We start from the raw sequence: 22060 nt of genomic DNA on the forward strand, positions 1-22060 counted from the left end.
CTTCCTTCCTTCCTTCCTTCCTTCCTTCCTTCCTTCCTTCCTTCCTTCCCTCCTTCCTTCCTTCCATCTTTCCCTCTGATATTTAAAGCACGTCACAATCATTGATTAAGAAATAAACTGATTTAAAATGAGCATACTTCTTCACCCAGGAAACAGTTGCCTGGACACAGAGCCCTGGCTTGAGGTGGCTCTCAGTTGTGACTTTGCTTTGACCTCTGATCCTTGATTTAGAATCTTTAACAAGACCTGCTTCCTGGTTTTCTACAGTGGGCTCTCGCCTGGCATATGTCCCAGTCAAGAAGGGAGACAGACAGGAATAGTTCAGCCCAGGCTCCTCCAGGATGCCCTTGGAGCCTGGCACAGGTGAGCGGGGCTTCTTACTTGGCCACAGGGAATCTAACAGGTGTTTGCACCTGATAAAGGCATGCAGAGCCCCTGTCACTGTTTTAAATAATTTCTGACTCTGAGCCCCCAGCTCCCTCTCCACTAGACTTATGCGGGCTGCCAGCCTCCACCTCTCCCAGAAAGCAGCTGCCTGAGACCCAGTTTCCAAAACTAGGGGAGGAGGTTCACACTGGTCTTTTTTTTTTTTTTTTTTTTTTTTTTTGTTTTTTTTTGCGTTGGTGCTGATTTGCATATTAATAGCTTGTATATTAACCAGCGACTTCAGAGGGTGGGCGGGCTAATGAATGCCGCCATCTCCTCCATTTTAACTCAATTTTCCTCTCCTATCCCAGTGACTCCGGGGGACCAGTGCAGAGCTCACTGAAGGGATCCCGCAGCCTCTGTGAGCTGCTCTGCCATTAATCCAATTAATTAGCCCTGTGGCTGCAGTCGCCTGGGCCAGGGGCCTTTGTTCAACGCTGGGGGCTAATGACAGCCCACAGCTGATGGGATAATGATGGAGCTAAGGAGGGTTTGACCCTCAGTCTCGGTCCTGGGTGGAGTTTGGAGTGGGGACAGGATTATGGCCTGACCGGGGCAGCTGCTTCCTTAGGCCCCTGCTTGCTGCCTCACTGGCATCCTGGCGGACCCTACCCCTCAGTTGACATGTCTTCTGTGAGCCCCTCCTTATTTATTCCCACCTTGACCTGCTCTGTGCCTGGGGAGGCCAAGTTGTGCAAGGGGACCCTTGAACACCAGCTTCCAGGGAGGCCCAGCCAATGAGAGGTGTCTGTGAGAGATGGGGGCCCTTCACCCTTACTTTTGTATCACAGTCATTCCCTCCTCACACAGGAGCACAGGATGGAAGGTACCATATTTACGAAGTGCTCATTCCAAGACTTGGCATACACTAGGAGTCTAATAAATGTTGGGGGCTGTGATGGGGTAGATAGGTACTTAGCTGGTCAGGTAAAGTTTCTCTTCTATTAACCCCTGACATGACAGCCTGAGGGAGGCTTTTTGCAAATGACTAAGAGCACAGCAAATCCCTTCTCAGGATCCATGCACTGCAGGAAGGCACCATTTCACCAGTTACATGGCCCTGGCTGCACTTTTGCTCCCTGTGCCCCAGTTTACACACTGGAGAACAGAGGCAAGGAGAGATGCTGCGTGATGGTTCAAAATCACCCTGGAAGTGGCTTCCAGATTGAGTCTGTGTCTCTTTGGGGCTCAGGAAGGACGGAGACGAGGAAGCCCAGATGTAGCTGGAACCTCTAAGCAAGATCTACTGGGACCTTGTGGCCTGAGGGAGGTGGCTACAGTATCTGCAGCCTCAGTTTTCTCATCAGTAAAATGGGAAGAAAAATTCCTACCATAACTAACTGTGGGTGGATTCAGAAAATAACTCAGGTAAGTGTTGAACATGGGCATAGACCCTATTTGACACCCATCCCGTCTCTGCAAGAGGTGTCTCCAGCCCCTCAGCACCTTCTCTCATGGGACAGGGACAGCCACTTCTTTTGTTAGACCTCCCCAATTTACCTAAAATTCTACTTAAAAATATTTATCTTAGGAAAACCCAAGGACGATATACAGGAAGAGACATGTAACTATGTTCCCTTTGCAGTCACTGGTGTTAGTAACTAATTAGAAGTGATCCGAATTTCCAACACAGGAGAACAGCTGTGGGATTGGGGGAGGGCTCCCCATGCCATGAAACTCTTAGCAGCCATCCAGTATCAGGAAGATGTTTTTTGACAACTTTTAAATATTGTGAGTAGATTTTAAATGAATCACCTAGGTTATTGGGAGCTAAGGAAACAGGAGTTCCAGTTTGTACCCACCTCCCTCTGGTTTTCTTGGCCTGTCAGGCACCAACCCAAGCCTGTGGGATTTGGAGAAAAAACACAAATCAGTTAAGGACAGATGTACTGTCTAAGCGCATTGCATGGTAACGCACTGGGAGCAGTATCACATGATTCACAGACTGTGCCTCCCCCACAAGGTGAATGCCCCATCTCTGGGTACACCTTACAGACGAGGAACAGTCTGCAGGCCAGGTTCCCACAGGGAGAGAGGAACCAGGATTTACCTTTGAAAGCCCAAAACAGAAGTCCCAGAGTGGGAAAGGAAGAAGTGACATGGCACCAGGAGCTTCCTGGCTGTGGTAAGGCAACACAATCTCGTGACATGCTGTTTTGGGGGAACCTGGGTGAAGGGTACACAGTAACACTGTGAATTTTCTTACCACATTTTTTGAGTCTGAAGTTATTTTGAAATAAAATAAAGCTTTAGCACACAGAGTAAGATGTTGTTTGCGTGTACAAATGTTTTTAGATTTATAAACCACAAAAAAAGGACAGACAGATTGGGCATCCCTAACCTAAAATTAAAAATCCAAACTATCCTCAAACCAAAAATATTTGAGCACTGACCTGAAGCCACAGGTGGAAAAGTCCAACCTGGTGTCAAGTGACAGGTCCCAGTTAAATTGCTACAAATACCGTATAAAGTGACCTTCCAGACACGGGAATATGGTGTGGATGAAATGATGAATTCTGTGCTTAGTGGGAGGTCGCATCCACCAGACACCTCCATGCAGATGTGCAGATAATCCCCAATCTGAAGTCCAAACACTCTGGTCCCTGTGACTTCGAATAATGGATTCTTAGCCTGACAGCCATCAGGGCTCCCCTGCATGTCCATGTAGAGGCAAGAGATCCCCCCTGCCACCCCATCTTTCTTCATGGTCAACATTTACCATGTTTTTCTTTAATGAATGAGAACGATGATTCGTATTACCCATTTTAGAGGTCAGGGACTGGGCTTGAGTTCCATCACCACTACCCACATAAAAATCCAGGTGTGGCATATACCTGTGATCCCAGCCTGGGAGGTAGAGGCAGGAAAACCCTGAGCTTCCTGGCCAGTCCGCCCAGTCAGCCAGCAGCTCCACAGGAGTGTGCTGGCACATGGGGACCCATAGAGTGCCACACCCCCTGAGATCTGGCTTCTGCCAGCTCTCCCCAGACTCTTTATCCTGGAATTCAGGAGGGCAGACGCCAGGCCTGCTCCCTTCCCTTGGCTGCCCCCACCCTGCCGGTCACGCAAAGGCTCCTGGCTCATGGTCTCTCTTCCTGGAAAACTGAGCGTGGGAGGGCACTTACAGATTAGCACATCAGAATGGACAGTCTCGGCAGTGCATACCGTGTGACAGATATGCATTTTGTTCTCAGGCACAGACTCAAGGAACTCGCTGGAAATATTAAATTAAGCAGTGTAACAGCTGAGAATAATCGGGTTTTCTGCCCTGTTGCCAGTGATTTGCGTGGTGTTTGAGGCGGCTGGGCGGGTCTGTTTGACTGGGCTGGGAGAGGCTCCCAGGTGGTCCTGGGGGTAGGAGTGGCTTGGTCCCTGCCTCAGTCTCCCAAATGCTGGGGTGACAGGTGTGTGCTACCATACCCACTCCCACTGCTATCAAACTATGACGGAGCTCACATGCATGTACCTCACTGGAAAGACCCTAACAGGAAGCTAACAATTCACTGGGTCACATAGGACCTTCCAGGGCCCCGGGTGACTCGCTGTTGTTGTGGGGTGGGCCGTCGGGAGACTGCAACTTTCTAGCATGCAGACTGACTCTTTTGTGCCATTGACAACACCAGCAACACTTTCCCTCTTTGTTCTGTCATTCCTTCTGGGACTTACTCAAAGCCACTCTGGAGGGACATCAGGTGGGACCTGATGGAGGGGGTCATTTGCAACCCTGCACCCTCTGGGGCTACCTTCTGGGGCTAACCACTGTGTGCCACCAGCTCTCCAGGGTGCTACCTCCACATACTGTAGTATCCTGTGGTGGCTCCTGGGAATCGCCATTCGGTGAGACTTGGCACCCAGTGGCCTCTCTGAGGTCAGCAGACTTTCTGTTTAAAGCGAACCTCAAGGAAACATAGCATTGGTGGGCATCAGGCATCAGGCTGGAGTGCCCAGCCTGCCCTCTGTCCCCAGGCCACCTCTAAGTTTCCTCTGCTGTCCAGAGCATAGGCTGAGTGATCTGTGTCCATGCTGTGTGGCCTCAGGTCAGGCTATTCCCTCTCTGAGACTCAGTCTTCAGGCATAAACCATGCAGGAGATTTCTTGTGTGGCATCTACAGTGTCTAGAAATTCTGCCACACACTCCCTGGTGGTGACCTCCCCACAGCTGCCTCCTAGTCTGTAAGTTGCTTGCTGCCTCCTGCCCAACCCTGTTGTGAGGACCTAGCAAAGTACCAACATTTCCTGGCTCCGGGCTGAGTGGGGTAAGGCAAAGGTCAGAAAAATGCAGAGATGATTTGTAGACACAAAGGGGACCGCCCTAACAGCTACTCTTGGATGTCGACTGGAAATAACATCTCAACCACATCCTCCATCCAAGTGACATTCAGAAAGTCATGTGGCATGATGATGGCGATGGAGGTGGTGACAGCCTCTCAAGGGCAGCAGACACAGGGGTGCCATCTCTATTCCTTCTCCATTTTGAGTTGCCTTACTTAGTGTCAGCTATAGGCTTTCCCTTGAATCTGTCCATGGACCATCCATCTATCCAACAACCATTCACCCACACATCTGTCTGTCATCTATCCTTCCACCTACACATTCATCCAGCCACATATTCACTCTTCCACACAACAACCTTTCCACACATCAATCTATCATTTATTAGCCATCTATACATCCATCCACACATCCATCCATTTATCCACATAGCCATCCTTCAGTATACACATCCTTCCACACATCCATCCCTCCATATAGTAATCCATCATTTATTCATCCATCTATCCACACATCCATCCACCCACACATCCATCCTTCCACACATCCCTCTTTCTATACATCCATCAATCCACACATCCATCCACCCACACATCTTACCTTCCACGTTTCTATCCTTCTACACATTCATTCATCTATTTACATATCCATCCATCCATGCAACCATCCCTCAACACATCTATCCACTGTCTATCCATCCAACTACACATCCATCCTTCTGTACATCCATCTCTGCACATCAATCCATTCCATACGTCCATCCATTGAGACATCTATCCATCCACATGTGCAACCTTCCACATATCCACCCATCCACATATCCTACCTTCTACTTATTCATCTTTCTACACATTTATCCCTCCACATATCCATCAATCATCTATCCATCCATCCATCCACACATCCATCCATCCATATATCTATCCACCACCTATTCATCCATCTACAGACCCATCTATGTACACATCCATCCAAACAACCATCTTTCCATACAATCATCCATCCAAATATCCATCCATCTACACATCCAGCCCACCACACATCTGTCCATACACTTGCCCATTCACATGTCCATCCATCACTTATTCATTCACCTACAGATCTATCCATGCACGTATCTATCCATCCATCCACTGAAACATCTATCTTTCCATACATCCATCCCACCACACATTTATCCATCCATTCACCCATTCGTATATCCATCCATCACCTATTCATTCATCTACAGATTTATCCATGCATGTATCCATCCATCCAGCCATCCATCCATCCATCCATTGAAGCATCCATATTTTCACACATCCATCCAATCCACACATCCATCCATTCATTCATCCATGCATTCTTCCTTCTACACATCCCCACATCCACACGTCCATCAATCCATCATTCACCTACACAAATATCCAACATTTATCTATCCATCTACCCATTCATCCACACAGCTATCCATCATCTTTTCATCCATTTGTACATTCATCTATCCACACACCCATCCCACAACACATCCATACTTCCACACATTTGTCCATCCACACATCCATTCATCCATCCACACATCTGTCCTTCCACACATTCATCCACATAACCATACATATACACATCCATCCATCCACACATCCATACATTAACTATTCATTTATATACACATCCATTCATCCAAGCATTCATCCCTCCACACATCCATCTCTCCACAATCCATCCATCCACATTTGATTCATGCACACATCTATCCATCACCTATGCATTTATCTATACATCCATCCTTCTACACACTCATGCCTCCACACATCCATCTCTCCACACATCAGCCCTACATGCTTCGACCCTTCATGTATCCATCCTTCCACACATTGATCCATCCACCTATCCATATGCATATCCTTCCACACATCAATCCATTCTTCCATACCTCCATCAATCATCCATCCATCCATCCATCCATACATACATACATACATACATCTATCCTTCCACACATACATCCATCTATAGATCAATCTATTCACACATCCATCCCTCCACATATCACTCATCTACACATACATCCTTCCACAATCCATTATTTTACATATCCACCCATCCACATATTCACACATCCACACACATATACATCCACATATTCATTCTTTCACACATACATCCTTCCATACATATATCTTTCCACAAATGCATCTACCTACACATCCATCCATCCACTCATCCATTCTTTTACACATCCATCCCTCCATCCACAAATCCATCCATCTACACATCCATCTTTCTATACCTTCATCTTCATACATCTGTCCTTCCACACATTCATCCATCAATTCATCCACACAGCCTTCTTCCCACACATTCATCCTTTCATGTATCCATCCACACATCCATCTACCCATCATCTATTCATCCATCTAAACATCCATCCACCCACACACCTATACATACATTCATATATATATACACATACATCCTTACAACACATCCATCCATACACATATCCATCAATAACCCACCCATCTATCCAGCCTCTATCTATACATCTATGCATCCATACATTCACACTCACACACTTACATCCATTCACATATCCATCCATCAATCCATCATTCACCCACACATCCATTCACCATCTTTTCATCCACCCATCCACACATTCATTCCTCCATACATCATCTTTCCACACATCCATTCTTTCACACAACCATCCATTCACACACCCATTCATTCACACACCCATTCATCCACACACCCCTCGCTTCACACATCCACCCTTCTACCTATCCATCCATCAACATATCCATACATCCATATATCCAGCCCTTCCACACCTCCAACTATCCACATACCCAATCCCTCCACACATCTATCTTTCCACAAATCCACTGTATTGGTTGCTTTTCTGTTACTATGATAAGATACCATGACCAAGGCAATTTACAGAAGGAAGAATTTAGGCCTAGGGTCCCAGGGGAGACTATGTAATGATGAGAGAGGCATGGTGGTGGGAAGAAAGCTAGGTGTGGTGGCTAGAAAAGAAAGCTGAGCACCATATCTTCAAGTAGGCTCAGGAAGTAGAGAGATGGGAAATTCAGAAAGGCTTAGGAATTCTTAAAGTCCACCCCCAGTGATGTGTTTCCTCCATCAAGGCCAAACCTAAAACCTTCCAAAACAGCTCCACCAACTAGGAACAAAATGTTCAAATACTTGGAACCTATGGGGGACATTCTCATTCAAATTACCATGTTCCTACTCCCTGGTCCTCTTAGGCTCATGAGCGTGTAAAACACAAAATACCTTCAGTCCACCTTCAAAAGTCTCCATAGTCTTTAGCAGCCTTAGAAAAATTCGAAAGTCCAGAGTCCAAAGTTTCTTCTGAGACTCAAGGCAATCCCTTAACTGTAAGCCCCTGTAAAATCAAAAGCCAAATTGCATATTTGCAACATACAATGGAACCGAATACACATTCCCACTCCAAAAGGGAGGAATGGGGCATAGTGAGGAATACTGGACCAGAATAATACTGAAAACACTAAACCCAGTAGCTTCATGTCCTACTTCTGGGACTTTTCTTCCAAAGGCCTTAGAGGGCTCAGCCCTTCCAGCTTTGCTAGGTGTAACATGTGTCTGTCTCTTGGGCTTGTACCACTCTATGTATACAGCTCTCCTTGGCAAATGTCTCCTGGTTTTAGCATCTTGAAGTCTCCTTTGTCAACCAGGCTTCAGATCTTCATAGCTTCACGCAATGCCCTTCATTATGCAGGGATGCCCCTGCTGCATGCTGCCCGGCTTTGATGGCTCTCTGAAACCATGTAGGAAGAACCAATGACCCCCTTCATTCTTGCATTTTTCATTCCTCTAAAGCCAGCACCTCATGAATAGCATTGCCAAGTTTGGCTGCCAGCCTGGGATGGACCCTGGCCTGCTTCATCCACATTAGCAGCTTTTCTATGCTATGGTTTTCTAGGAGCAGAAAATTCATCTGGCATTTTCTTTTCATAAGTTGGAGGCTTATCTGGGTGTGGTCTTGCCCTGAGGGTGCTCCTTCCTTTGTGCCAGTGCAAATCTATAGGCTTCTCTTTAACGGCTTTAATCTCCTTATCAAAGAGGGCCTCAACTTCAGCACATGCCTTGGCTCCAAGGTCATTAAACTTCCTAGTGCTCTTTCTCTCTCCAAACTACATTTTGCATTTCTTTCTGCCCCCTCACTCTTTTTCACTGCATATCTGCATAACAGTCACATTAATAGCCAGGCCACCATTTCTAAGTTAGGCTGTCTTGAAATTTCCTTTGCCAAAGAAATTAGTCCATTACTTTTCAGCTTAGCTGTGTGCAACCTCTTAGCTGGGGGCAGATGGCAGATGCTTTTCCAAAATAGCCCAATTGCTGCTTAAGCCCTCATTCCCTCTGGAAATACTTTTCTCTCAGCACCACTTTCTTCCAGGCTCCTACAAGAACTATGTATTAAGCTCTGCTTACAGTTCTCAACCACTTTCTTAATCCAAATAACCAAAGTCTTCCACATTCCTCCAAAACCCACATGGTCAAGTTCTTCACAGCAACAGTCCACTCTCTGATACCAACTTCTATATTAGTTATTTTTCTGTTTTTGTGATAAAAACACTGGCTCAAACAACTTACAGAATGAAGAGTTTATTTAGCTTTAAAACCTCCCAAAGCAGTGCCATCAACTGGGAACAAAATGTCCAAATACTTGGAGCATATGGGGGACATTCTCATTCAAACCACAACATCCATCCATCTACCCATCCACACAGCCACCTACCTATGCACACATCCATTCATGCACACATCTGTCCATCAACCAGCCAGCCAAACATGCATCCATCTACACATGCATCCATTTGCATATACATCCAACCACATATCCTTCTATCATCTATCCATCTGTCTTCATATCCATCCATCCACACGTGCATCCTTCCACAGATACATCCATCCACACATACATCCTTCCACAGATACATCCTTCCACACATACATCCTTCCACGAATCCATCCATCCATTCATTCACACATTCTTCCACACATCTGTCTTGCCATTTATCCATCCATCCATGCATCCAACCATTCATACATCTATCCATCATCCATTCATCCATCAAACATCTCTTCATACACACATTCATCCATCTTTCCACATATCCATTCCTCCACATACCCATCCATTCATACATCTATCATTCTACATGTCCATCCATCAATACACTCATTCATTGACAAATCCTTGCATTCACACATCCATCCTTTCACATACTCATCCCTCTACAAATACATTCATCATCTATCCATCCATTCACACATTCATCCATCCATGCATCCATCTTTCCACAGTCACCCATCCACAAATCCATTCTGCTACACATTCATCCATCATCTATTCATCCATCTACACATCCATCCATCCACATTTGCATTCTTCTGCATATCCCTCCTTCCACACATCCATCATCTCTCCATTTTGCCACACATCCATCTTTCCACACATCCATCCTTCCACATATTCATCCTTCCATACATCTACCCATCCACACGTTCATTCAATCTCACATCCATCTTTCATCTGTTCGTGCATCCATACATCCACATATCCATCCATCCATTATTCACCCACACAGCCATCACCTATCCATTCATCCAATCATTCATCCATACATCTGTTATTCCATCATTAACTCACACATCCATCTATCATCTATTCGTCCATCTATACATCTATCCATTCAGACTTCCATCCCTCCACACAACCATCCATTCAGACTTCCATCCACACATCCATCCACATATCCATCCTTCCACATATCCATCCATCCATACACCATCCTTCCACACATCCATCCATGCACACATCCATCCACCCACACATCCTTCCACCCACACATCCATCCTTTCACACACCCATCCTTCTACCTGTCTAGTGATCTTATCTTACTCTCCATCCACCATCCCACAAATGGTTCCTGAGTTTCAGTTATTATTGCAAACCCAGACATGCTCTCTACGCACTTGGGTTTTGTGGTGATGTTAAATTTGTTAGCCTTTCTAAGCATCAGTTTCTCCATCTTCCATGTGGTGGTGAGGAATTACTCTTTCTTCCAGTCCCAATATTCCTAACTTGATGCTGGGTCATCACAAGGAAGGAGAAGGAAGCTCTCATCCTAGACTCCTTTCTGTACCATTCTTGTAGCTCCATCCTTCGGGTGACACTAACATGAGGACAGGGGCACACATTATAAGATGCTGGGCCAAAATGTGAGCTTGCTAGCCCTCTCTGTTCCATTATGAAGCCCTACTGCCTGACTGGCCCACTGAGGCCGAAGTTGCTATGTAACTTGACAGTGGAGCCACAAGGAAGAAGCCCATGACGTGTAGTCAAGAAACGGCTCCCACAAAGCTACCTACCCATCACTCTGCCCTTCTGTCCCTTCGTCCTTCTATCCATCCATCAACCCATACACCTATCCAGAAACAGACTGCTTTCCTCTCATGTAGGGTTCTATCGCAGCACTGGAAAAAAAGAAAATAAACAGAAACGATCTCCAGCCCGCAGTTAGATTGCTGTCCCTCAGGTGACTGGCACTGAGCATTCACTGCAATCCAGATTTGTAGCCCTGCTGGGAGGTCTTGATACAATTGAAACCAGCCAGTGTGATGCCCCCAGACTGGAGGAGTGGCAGACATGTGAGGTAAGACTGAAGCCATGTGCAAGCACCCTCTTCAGAGTCTGAGCAGGGTTCTCTGCAAGCACAAGAGGGGGACGCTGCCTCTCCAGGGAGGAGGGCGTCTGAGAGACACTTGAGCGCCAAGAAGAGTTTGTGGTGATTCGAGGCATGAAGATCACCAGGCAGCCTGAAGGGGCTGCTGCTTGCAGAGGGAGAAACCAGAAAGGAGTCACCTCCTTGAGGCCTCAGCCTGAACACACAGTGGTTCCTGCACTAGAGGGCCAGCCTGACCTGCCCCAGCTTCTGGTTCCCTATTTTTCCAGGTGCCAACAGTGAGCCAGCAGCAGCTTCATATTCTACTGAAGGCCCAGCAGCTCTGCCTTCGGTCGGTGCCCCGTCATCCTCTCCAGCAACAGGAATTCTCCTTCTGGATTCTGTTTCTTATTTCAAATCACTTCTTTCCTCTCAATAGACAGACAGCTGTTCCAAGGGATTCCCCAGGACCCCAAACCCTGATTTATTTTCCCATGAGAAGCTCCACTATGGGAGCAGCTCCAAGGGAGCACAAGTGGAGTTCTTTCTAAGCCCCTGGTCTCAGTCAATTTGACTTTAGACTGTTCTTGAAACAAATTAATTGTCTATCCATCCACTCATCCATCTATCCACCCACCCATCACCAGTCATCTATGCATCCACCCATTCAAACATTCACTCATCTATCCACCCATTCATTCACCCCATTCACCCACCCACTCCTCTATCTGTCCATTCACCCATTAACCCATCTATGCATTTATCCATCTGTCCATCTACCCAATCATTCATCCATCCATCCACCCACCACCCACCCGCCCATCCATCCATTCATCCGTCTTCCATCTATCTACCCTCCTATCCATCCACCCATTCCACATTCACCTATCCATCTGCCCATCTATCCATCCATCCTTCCACTACTCATCCATCTACCCATCCATCCACCCATCACCCATTCGTCCATCCATTCACCCATCCCACATTCATCCACCCATCCACCCACTCACTCATCCATCCACCCATCTACTCACCTACCCATCCATTCATCTTCTTATCCACTCATGCATGCCACATTCACCCACCCATCCACCCATGCATCCACCTACCCATGTATCCATCCAAACACCCATCCTCTTTACACCCCGACCCTGAAGATCTGGCACTGACACACATATGGGGCAATCTCATCTTCCATTCACCCCAGCTTCCCTGTCTCCCAACTCTCAAGCCTCTCCCTCTCCATCCTCACTTTATTGTAGATCATTTATTTATTATTTGTTTGTTCTCAAACCTCAAAGTCTTTCAATTTAGCAGATGTGTCGGGGAGCCTCCCCAAGCAGGGCTGAGTGTGACACTGACAGAAACGGTTCATGATCAATTCCAAGGGCCCCATTGATCTTTTTTTTTAATAAGATGCTGCGCAGTTCCCCAGTGAGGTGCGCCTCTGTGATTTCACAAAGCGCTTGCTGTGAGATCCCAGGTGCCTACCACCTCCCTTCCTCAGGGCTTGAAATGCCTGTGGCTCCTGGGGGAGCACCCTTCAGTGGCTTCAAATCCATGCACAACTCCAACCATGTTTTCTCTAGGGGGTCCCCATTCAAGGTCTGCGGGGCGGGGAGCTTCTCCTGGTGTGATCCTGGTACGACCGAGCCTGTGGGCTGCATTTCCGCGGGTGCCCAGGTGTTCTCAAACTCCATCTCCTATCTTTCGAGAGAGAGCAGGGAGAACAGGAAGGAAACGGTTGTGAAACTCTTACATTTTTGTGCCCTAGTCACTCAACTTCAGATTTGAGCAGTGTGATGTTTGGGGCAGAGACACTTGGACCCCCCAGTTCAGTGCCAACCAATATGCTGCTGGGCACCCGCAGAAAGTTTTATTTATTTTATTTGTGTGGGGTGAGTCTTGGGAGGCAATGCCCTGGCAGCTGATCTCTTCCTGTGCTCCAGGCATCATTGATATTACTCTGCCTCTGTGTTCCTGCTCAGCCTTCCTGGCCTGGGCATCCTACCCTGTCGAGACCCTTAAGTGTTGTCCCTGACCCTGGGAGTCCCATCCAAGCATTCCCTCTGTCTTCTCAATGGGTGCTCCATTGAGATCCATCTCCAGTGCATCCTGACCATACTGGCTTGTGTTTGCTGATGGACTAGACATGGCTTGGGCTGTGGTGATGGATGGGGACCCAGAAGGGGTAGAGCAGCATCCAGGTTTCTAAAGAGTGTGGGTAGGTGGTGAGCAGGGTGCCCTCTAGCTCACCTTGGCCAGAGGCTGAAGAGCAGACTCTCGGCTACCACCTTGGGACTGTGATTACACACAGCTGCCTCTCTGGGGATGGGGGGGGGGTGCTTTGGGGAGAGAAGGAGTGTGAAGCATCTGGGCAGGGCCTGCCTCCCTGCCATGTACATGTCTGTTATCTGTCTTCCTTCCTTCCTCTCTCCCTCTTTCCTCCCTCCCTCCCTCCCTCCTTCCTTCCTTCCCTTCCTTTTCCCAACCATCCATTTATATCTTCTTTATCCATTTCGTCCCCCTGTCCTTCCCCCCTCCCTTCTTCCATCATCTGCCCATCCAGGCTTCTCCCTCCCCCACCTTCTTCCTTCTTCCCATCTGTCTCTCGTTTATCATTTTTACAACTTCCCCTGGTGTACCTCAGACACCCATCCACTAGAACCCATGACTTAGAGAACAGGGTTCAAACACCAGCCATGCCATGGCCTGGAGGATGAGGTCTCCCAGCTCTGGACTTCCTCACCTTGCTTTCACTGCCCACCAGGCCTTTCCTGTGACCCTTCAAAGCTGATATGCAGAGACAGGCATGGAGGGGGACTACTGTGGGGTCTTGCCTTCGGGACTCATCCTTGCCAGCCCCCCAAGCTGCAGAAGGGCTCAGCCTGGGGAGAGGTTGGCTGTGCTGTGTGAGTCTGGGTCACCTGCACTATGTCCCAGAACTGTAGCTGAGGCCTTGTTGAACCACACAGTGACCACCCAGGCCCTCACTCTACTGTGGGACCCTTCCTGAGTGTCTGCATAGGCAAAACAATAGTCCAGGGTTCCAGGGACGCACAGCTCCTTGGTCCCATGACCTTGGACGAGCTGCTCACTTTTTCTGAGTTTCATTTTCCATCAGTGAGTTGAACAAATGGGCCCCGACCGTAGTTCCCACTTTTCAACTCACAAACCCTGAGGGGCTCGATCCAAGTGCCACCAAAACCAGAACAGGCAACAACAGCCCCAACTAACAAAGGGCAGATCAATTCACAAAGCCCTCAGTTCACAAGGTGGGGCACACCTGCCATCCCAGCACTCTGGAGGCTGAGGCAGAGGACTGCAGGTTCCAAGATAGCCTGGGCTGTATAATGAGACACTGTCTTAAAAAAATGTATTGTGAGCATGTCGTATGACCTCATCATAAAATAAGACCCAACAGAACAAATTCCTGCCAGCAAGGCCTACAGAAGACAGGGACTTGGGTTTCTGTGGCTGTGATGAAATATCCAAGGGTGAGCATGTTATAAAGAAGAGAGGTTGACCCAATTTAAAGTTCTGGGCATCTGTTGGGCTCTTAGTGAGGGCCTTGTGTTGGCGTCACAGTGGCAGGTGTAGTTTGTGAGGGAGTGATGGAGAGGAAGAAGGATTTGGGGTGGGATACCCATCCTGAGGCTTTGCTTGTTCACATCCTCCAGGGGTCTGTCTGCAAATACAGTCATATTCTGAGGTCAAGGGGGTTAGGGCCTCGATGCACAAATTAGGGCAGCACAACTGAGCCATAATGTGGTGCATTTGAAACATGAGGGACACCCCTGAATTTCAGAGCTTGCACCTCCCCAACTCCTTGCACAGGTGGGTACTTTGCTGTCTGACACCCTTAGACACACCACCCCAGGCCAAGCTCGGCATCCAGTGTCCTCTGCCCCAGGCCCCTCCAGCCTCTGTATGGAAACACTGGTCAAGAACTGAGGTCCTTTCACGTTCTTCACAAGAGATGTTTGTGCTCCCAAAGCCTCCATGGAGGAAGGCTCCACAGCTCTTCCGGCCTGGATCTGCACGTTTGTGACTGCTTGCCTCTGTCTCTGTACCAGAGCAACTCTGGGTCGACCTGCTGCAAGCTGGGTCTCTCTCTCTCTCCTTCCCTCCCTCCCTCCCTCCCTCCCTCCTCCTTTCCTTTCTCTCTCTCTCTCTTCCCTTTCCCGCAAGGAGCCTCAATCACAGTCGGGGTGGGACAACGTCTTCTCCAGGGGGAGACACGGGGTCATCTTTTATTAAGGACCATTGAATCGGCACTGTAGGGCACTGCTGTCAGAGACGTGAGCCGCGTCTCCCTCATTAGTGGGAGAGGGAAGGGGCCCAGCAATCTCCTTGATCAGCAGCAGCAATTTATTTTAAACTGTCCATTTTCTGGATGTCAGAGGACGACTTTTATGTATAATCTTATTTCTAATTTCAACAAAGAACATTTCACTCATGTTCAGTGTGGAGGGTTTTATTTTTTTCTCCAAAGACAATAACCGATTATAAAAGCAGCTCCCAGCCGCCCCCCACCCATCTAGTAGTGACATATGGAAACGAACCAAAATGTAATCCGCGTAATTACAAGCACTGTAAGCAGGGTACAATTAGTGTCTCTCCAAGCCGATGTTGTAATCAAAAGATGCGGGTGACAGGGTCCAAGGATGGCAGAGATGCTCCACAGAACCCAACGCCCATTGGAAGGAAGTTTCTTTCTTCTCCTGGTGTAGAGACAAATGTTGTCTCCTGTTCTCTCCCCAAGCCGGTGAAGAGAAATCAATTCTAATTATTTCCCACACCCATCCAGCTGAACACAGACAAGGAGGCCCGACTTTAAAAATAAACCTGGCCACGTGGCAAGCAGGGGCGGCTTTCTGTGGAAGCTTAAATATTTAGAGGGTGTCTCTTAAGGTCACATGTGCCCTCAGGGCGTGTCAAGACATCAGCTGGCCAAATGTGGTCCAGTGGGTAGAAGTTGGCCACCCACACGGCTCCCATGTTTCCAAACACATTTTGGGGCAGGTGGAAGGGACTTGGGGCTGGAACCATGGTTGAAATTATATAGAAGTCAGGAGATGTTTGTATCAAAGATGTGACTTCTGTCATCTGAGAAATGGAAGGGTTGATAAGAAGGATGGGATTCTCGCCTCCCAGGAACCCTGGTGCCCAGTGCCTGGAGCAGAGACAGCCACATTTGCCGTCTCCCCTGGCCCCCACCAGCCAGCAACACCTCGTCCTCCCTTACTGAGTGACCAAACCAAATAGGCTCCAGGAGATGTTTGTATCAAAGATGTGACTTCTGTCATCTGAGAAATGGAAGGGTTGATAAGAAGGATGGGATTCTCGCCTCCCAGGAACCCTGGTGCCCAGTGCCTGGAGCAGAGACAGCCACATTTGCCGTCTCCCCTGGCCCCCACCAGCCAGCAACACCTCGTCCTCCCTTACTGAGTGACCAAACCAAATAGGCTCCAGGGACCTGCCTGTGGGAGAACAGCCCTGCCCTGCCACCGTGGCTGTCTTCCGGCATTCTCTCCCTCAACCTCAGTGTCACCCTGAAGAAAGCAACAACTGGCCACCCACAGCTAGGGGTGTCCTGCCCCTGGATTGGCCTCCTAGCAGAGTCCCACTCTGCCCTTGACCTGTCCTGTCCCTGAGTTCAGGTGACCCAGGCATCCCCCTCACCAGCCTGCGAACCTCAGATGCCAGGTCCCTGCCAGGATATGGCTGCCTCCCAGTGCACAATGTGGCCCACTGAAGGGGGGGACCTCGTTTGAATTTTTGAATGAATTATTCAATGAGGGGTTCTTTGTTGCCGCCTAAGTGAGGCTGAGAGAAGGCGAATGAGGGGGCTGTAGAGCTCCTTGTGTGCCTGCACTCTGCCAGACTGAGGTGGGGGAGACAGGGAGAGAGGGGGGAGAGAGGGGAAGAAGGAGAGAGGAGGGAGGGAAGGAGGGAGGGAGGGAGTATTCTACCTTTCCTGTCGAAACTGTCCTGCTGATGAGATACAAGACATGCTCTACCTCCATCACACACTTTCAAAAGCAGTTCTCACTGAAGATTACACCTAATATCAGGAGTTCAAATCCTACCGAAATATTTCTGTGGTCGATTCTGGCCCCTCCCCAAGTTCATGTGTTTAACATTTAATCTACCAAATTCCTAGGTGCTGGTGTCTGGAGGCTTGGGAGGTTGCTAGGGTTCCATGAGGTCATGAGGGTAGGTCCCTGCAGTCATCCTGGCTGCTTTATAAGATGAGGAAGGAGCCCCCACCTGCCTCTCTGTGTGGCATGTGTCCTGTCAGTACAGTGTGAAGACTTCCTAGGTGACAGCCATGCCCAAGGACTTCATCATCCAGAACTATAAGCCAGATATACTTCTGTTCTTTATAAAGTATCCAGTCCTTGGTGTTTTGTTATAACAACTGAAAACGACCAAGACAGACCTTCCCCTTCACACCTGCTTCACACCTGCGGCAGCCACTTCTGTCATCCAGAGCTTATTTAGATTCTGAGTCAGTTGCCCTGGGAAATGCTTGGAAGCTGACAGTGCTCCAAGGTTCAGGTCGAAACCATGTGAGGGGGGAACAGTCAGAGACCAGGCAGTCACTAATCCAAGTGGTGGCTCCTCCCTGCAGATAACATGCATGCTTAACACCTGGTCTGGAGACCCTACAGTCCATGTGCAGAGCCTGTATAGAGAGGCCGTGTGTACAGCTCCATGTGCAGAGCCCTGTGAAGAGCCCTGTGCACACAGCCTATGTACAGAACCTGTGTGCAGAGCCCTGTGCAGAGTCCTGTGCACACAGCCTATGTACAGAACCTGTGTGCAGAGCCCTGTGCAGAGTCCTGTGCACACAGCCTATGTACAGAACCTGTGTGCAGAGCCCTGTGCAGAGTCCTGTGTACAGCCCTGTGCAGAGTCCTGTGTACACAGCCTATGTACAGAATCTGTGTGCAGAGCCCTATGCAGAGCCCTGTGTAGATCCCTGTATAGAGCCCGTGTACACAGCCCATGTGCAGAGCCCTGTGCAGAGGCCTGTGTAGAGCCCTGTGCAAAACCCTATGCAGAGCCCTGTGTAGATCCCTGTACACAGTCCGTGTGCAGAGCCCTGTGTAGAGCCCGTGTGCAGTGGCCTTTCTGATCAGTTCCCAATCCCTTTGAGCCTTTACTGTGAATTGCAGCCCCACTTGCTTCACTGCTGCCCCCCTTCCTTCCTGGACAGGCTTAGCTTTCTCCAAGGGCCAAGGTCAGCTTGTGATGGTCAAGGTCAGGTCCACTTTGTCCCATTTGTCGATAAATTGCTTGGCAGCTGATTTTTATTTTACAAGGCTGGCCCCAGGCTAAGCTGGTCTTCACAGTTATTTGATTTTGAGACCATGTCACCAAAGATTCAAATCATAGAAAGACCTCAAGTAACAGTCCACTGTGCAGAGGGAGAAACTGAGGCCCACGACAGTGTTGGAAATGGCCAGAAGTCAGGCCCTGGCCCTGCCACTAGCTGGCTGTGTGCTTGTGGCCAGTCCTGGGACTTCATCCTGGGCCTCTCTCCTCTAGCCTCCCTCATCTCAGCTGGAAGGTGGGGAGACAGTAATGGCCCTGGTTTCAGGTCCTTGAAGACAACATGGGACAGAGATGCAGAAGCTTCAGGGAGCTGAAAACTTCGGCAGACCTGTCACTGTCACTGCAGCTGCGCAGCACCTTTACCCACGTCTGTGCCCATGTGTGCAGGTGTGACTGTATCTAACACATCATACACACACACACACACACACACACACACACACACACACACACACATGCACGGCAAATCTCTATCTGTTGGGTCTGCACCCATAAATTTAGCCAACTGTGAATCAAAAACAAGGTTTTAAAGATCCAGAAGGTTCAACCCTGAGCTCCACTGGAAGGGTCTGGAACCCTTGGTTTCATTAACACACAGCCTGGACCAGCCCCACAGTCCCAACCCTGTGGCTGCGGACAGGACTGTGGGCCCGTGTGTATACACCTGTATTAGTTAGTTTTCTTTGCTGTGATAGAAGCACCATGACCAAGGCAACTTATAAAAGGAAGAGTTTAACTGAGGTTACAGTTCCAAAGGGGCATCATGGCAGGGAGGCATGGCTGCAGAGGTGGCTGGAAGAGGAGCAGAAGCTAAGCATTCACATCTTCAAGCAGGCACAGGAAGCAGATCTGGCAAGACTTAAGAATCCTCTAAGCCCGCCCCCAGTGACGTGCTTCCTCCAGCAAGGCCATACCTTCTAAGACCTCCCACAACAGCGCCACTAACTAGAGACAAAATGTCCAAATACTTGGAGCCTATAGGGGACATTTTCATTCAGATCATCACACAACCTCTCATAACATATGGGTTTACACATTTCACATGCATTTGAACATAACACATCATATCTGTGCTGGGTGTATTGTGACAGGATGGAGCCATCTGCCTGTGAGCCTCCCACAGTCTAAGGTGAGACCTGCTGGCCAGGGACTCAGGCCTGTTTCCATGTGCTATGAGCTGTCCCACCTGGGGACTGGCTTTGTGTCTCACCGCCTGCCAGGCAGGGCTTTCTGGCAGGTCTTAGATCCATCTCAGAGGGGTTCCTGGGCCACTACCAGGGGGATCACCTCAGTCTGTCCAAGGGACAGTGGAGGAGGCTGGGAGGAAGAATGAGACTCTTCCTCCACAGGTCAAGAGGCAGCAACCAGGCCCAAGTGGGAATACGGACTGGGGAAGACCCACATGAGCGGGAAGGGCTCCCTCATCAACAACCACAATGTACCACATGCCTTGTGCTGCAGCCTAAGGGCCCATTGACCAACCTTAATAGACAGGAGTTGGTCTGACTGGAGGCTGAGGGCTGACTCCTCAGGAGGATGCTGGATAAGAGCAGAATAGGAGCCACCCGGGCCTGGGTGCTGGGGCCTGAGTGAGTGCCACTGGGCTTGGGTGCTGGGGCCTGAGTGAGTGCCACTGGGCCTGGGTGCTGGGGCCTGTGCTGCTGGACCTGTGTACCATCCCCTCACAACCTGTTTTTGTTTTGTTTCCTGTTTCTTTCCTTTTGTCTTGCTTTTCTCCTTGTTCTTTGTTAAGATAGGGTCTGGTTGTGTTGCCCACACTGACTCAGAATTCTCCTGAATGTACCACCCTACCTGGCTCCTTATTTTCAAATGGAGCCCACCTGGAGGAGGGTGACAAGCTATGAACTTGGAAAGAGATAGAAAATGCGCATGGGCTGGAGAGAGTTCATTGTTCATCGTCTTTCCCTCTGCAGCATTTCCCAGTAACCGCCCAGGAACGATCCACTGGGAGGTTGGCTGTGAATGCAGACTTGGAGAGATTTATTTTTCTGGTGTTTTGTTTTGTTTTGTTTTGTTTTGTTTTGTTTTGTTTTTGTGGCCCCAGCTGATCTGGAACTCACCATGTAGACCAGACTGGCCTTGATCTCACAGAGATCTGTCCATCTCTACTTCCCGAGTGTTGGGATTAAAGGTGTGTGTTCCTTTTCAGTAACAAAATTCCTGGTTACTTTTCAGCAACAGATCCAACCCCAGTTGCTGGGTCTAGGTCAGTAGGCCAGAGGGACACCAGCATACCTGAGTTCGCTGCAGTTCACAGAAGCCAAGATGTCCAGACTGGTCAAGCGTCCATTAGCAGATACAGAGATGAAGAAAATGTGGTTTATACTCACTATGAAATACTATTCAATCCTGAAAAGGGTGACAACAAGGTGGCCTAGCGTATGCACATGTAGGGGTTCATTTCATATGTATTCTTAATAACTGTGACGTTCAACATGGTTTCTGTGATCCTGGAACTGTCTGCAAACATAGTATTTCTCATCAGGAGAAGATGGACAAAAAGAAGGTCCTGTGTTCCACAGTCTGCTCTTAGGGAATGTTCTGGAAACCTGCTTTTGAAAACAGCTGAACAGTTTCTGATCAAGCTAAGTATATACTTCCCACAAGTCCCAGCATCATCATCCTTACTGACCATAGAGAAATGGACATGGGTCACCACACAAAAGTTCACCTATGAGTGTGCATAGCAACTTTACTCACAATCCTCCGGACAGGAAATAGGATACTTTTAGTAAGCAAATGGTTAAACAGACTGCAGTTGATCCATACAGTGGAATATTACTCAACCATAAAAAGAACGGACCATCAATACATCCAATACCTTGGGTGGATCTTGAAGGTTTTATGCTGGATTTGAAAGCGCCATCCTGCACTGCTGACATAATGTGTGACTCATGTGTAATCCTGGAGCTGTGAGGCTGCAGGGACAGAGAAAAGATCCCCCAGACTCCCAAGGCTGGGGTAGTTGGAGGATTTTGTATTTTTATTGCCATGGACAGTTGTGCTTCTTTGTCATGGTGCTCAAGCCTCAAAATTGAGGATTTTGTGTCCATCAGAAGTTGATGGGGCATTATCAAAAGCCAGGCAGCTTGTGATAAGTCTGCTACTGAGCTGGGTGGTCAGTGGACAGTGGTGACGTCAGATGTCTTCTCAACGTGGGGCTGGGTGAAAGGTACTGAGAGGTCCATGTGGCTCTCTTTTTGGTAAGTTCTTGTGAATTATATTTAAAAACCAAACATTTAAATATATGAAGCAATAATATTTTGAAAAGCCTGTGTCCAGATGGCCCTTAGAGC

Source organism: Nannospalax galili, unplaced genomic scaffold, assembly GCF_000622305.1.
Source record: "Nannospalax galili isolate Female #2095 unplaced genomic scaffold, S.galili_v1.0 scaffold1922, whole genome shotgun sequence".
Taxonomy (NCBI): Eukaryota; Metazoa; Chordata; class Mammalia; order Rodentia; family Spalacidae; genus Nannospalax; species Nannospalax galili.